This window comes from Echinops telfairi, unplaced genomic scaffold (genome assembly GCF_000313985.2).
Source record: "Echinops telfairi isolate 266 unplaced genomic scaffold, ASM31398v2 ScPeMD7_3533;HRSCAF=4204_1, whole genome shotgun sequence".
Lineage (NCBI taxonomy): Eukaryota > Metazoa > Chordata > Mammalia > Afrosoricida > Tenrecidae > Echinops > Echinops telfairi.
Genome location: NW_022107432.1, coordinates 26,229,114 through 26,231,613, shown reverse-complemented (window position 1 = coordinate 26,231,613; position 2,500 = coordinate 26,229,114).

The following is a 2,500-nucleotide window of genomic DNA, read 5'->3' as shown; positions in this document are numbered from 1 at the left end:
TCTTCGGATTTATTTGGACTGCTAGCAGCAAAGGTGGTGGTTCAAACCCAACAGCTACTCTGAGAAAGAAGGATGAACCTCTCTGTTGCTAGAAATATTTACAAAGCCTCTCTATGCATTGGCTGATCTGAGCAGGAATGTCATCCCCGGGAATTGGTGGGTCACGTTGAAATTCTCTCTCTCCCTCCCTCCCTCCCTCCCAGTTCACTCCTATGTGGTCTGAACAGACCCGCCTCTCTCCCCCGGCTACATCTTCATTGCTGTCCTCTGTATTGCCTTCTTCTGTGGAGTGGGTCAACATAGCTCCGCTTGGGCCTGGTCCTACTGTGCTCTCTGTTAGTTTGCTGCTCCATGCTACTGTATCGCCCTTGGGGCTTGGCTCTCTGGGATGGGGTACAGTCCCTCTCTCCCTTTCCTGTGGAGACATACAACAACACCCTCTTTGTGGTGCATTCATGCCCTAGTCCCCATCATGTGAGTGAAAGGAGACAATAGACAGTGTAAGATACAAAGTAACAATAACAATATATAATCAATCAAGGATTCATGAGGGTGGGAGCGTGGGGAAGGAAGGGAATAAAAGAGGAGCAGATACCAAGGGCTCAAGTAGAAAATGTTTTGGAAATGATGATCGCAACATATGTACAAATATGCTTGATACAATTGATGTATGGGATGTCATAAGAGCTGTAAGAACCCCCAATAAAAAAAAAATTTTTTTAAAAAGAGAGAGGACAATAGGCCCAGTTCCACTCTCAGTGATCCTACACATAGCTGGGGAGGTCCTGCCTCTCCTGGGGCCCTACACAGGGCTGAGAGAGCACTGCCCCACCCCCACCCTGCTACAGTGCTGCATACAGCACAGGCAGCTATACCAGTGAACTCCAGCACTCAACACCACTGCGGGAACTGCCGCCTGGCCTCTGCTGTGATCTTGCCTTTGAGGGTAATTCCGCCCAGCAACTGTGGGACCCTACACCAAGTGGCCACACCACCCTGCTACCTTGAGGCAGGGTTGGAACTCCTCCAGCCCCACGGTCAGGTGATCAGGCCTCAGTTATCTCCTTACTTACTTATTACTTTTTCTTCTCTCTTTATTCTCTTGCCCTTCTATCTTTCCCACCACAGTCAGTCTCAATGGGCACAGTTTTCTTTTCTTTTTCTTTCTTTTTTCTTCTTTTTCCTCTTCTCTCCCTCTCTTTCCTTTTATACACCAATACTAGCTTCTGGCTACTACCCTCCACCTAGGGCAACTCAACCCATATAGCAGGGGGAACTCCTGCCAACCCTCGATGGGAGCACTTCACACCACACAAGGCAGCTGTGACAGCCCTCTAAAGCACTAGGTGCTGCTGAGGAAACCTCAGTCTGGCCTCTACAGTGCTCTTGCCAATGAAGGAAATTCCACCCAGCACTGGTGGGACCCTGCACCAATAGGGCACACCAACCTGCCACCTTGGGGCAGGGTTTAAACCCCTCCGGCCCCACGTTCAGGCGATCAGGGATTAGCTCTCTTTAGTCTTTATTATTTTTCTTCTCACTTCCTTCTCTCTTTCCCACCACAGTCAATATTAGCAAGCACAGTTGTGTTTTTCTTCCCTTCTTTCTCTTTCTTTCCTCTTTCTCTTTTCTCTCTTCTTCTTTCTTCCTTCTTTACTGTTTCTCTCCCTCTCTTTCCTTCCATAGCCCACTGCTGGTTTCCAGCTCCCTACCCTCTGCCTAGAGCAACTCCACCCACTCAGTGGGGAGAGCTCCAGCCTGCCTCTTCAGACAGATCTGCACGTGGCACGAGGAAGTGCTACACACGGCACAGCATGGGGCTCAGCTATCTCTTTATATATTTTTCCTTCTGTTTTTCCTTTCTTCTCTTCTTCTTTCACCTTTTCTTCATTTTCCCCTTCTTCTATCTCTTCTCTATTTCCTGCCACAGTCTCAGCAGATTCAGTTTTCCTTTTATACTTTTTCTTTTTTTGATGGTTTTTACTTTTTTTGTCTGCATTGTGTTAGTTTGCTTTTTTATTGCTCTTGTCTTTGCTGTCTCCTTTCTCTTTATTTCTGCTCTTCTCCTTCTCTTTCCTTTCACAAGCCACTACCAGCCTCCAGGTCACTCCCCTCCACCTAAGGCAACTCTGACAGCCCAATTGGGGGAGCTAGTGCCCACACTTGGCTTTACACGCAGATGAGGAAATCACGCCCATCCTCCACCATACCCCAAGTGGCTGGGGGATCTCCCCTTCAAACAGCTGGGGGAACGCTAGCCTACACCCCAAAGCCCAACAAGTGATTGGGAAATTCCTGCCCATTGTAATCGGTGCTCCACGCTGGTGCAGGTACATCCATCCAACCTCCACAGTGATCTCTCCAACTATGGTAATTCTGCCTGCCATCTATGGTGCTCTACAGCAAGGAGGGTACACAACATGCCCTACATGTCACTCTAGTTGCAGAGGGAAACACCACATGCCACGCACAGTACTCCAAGCACTGTGGGACACACCAC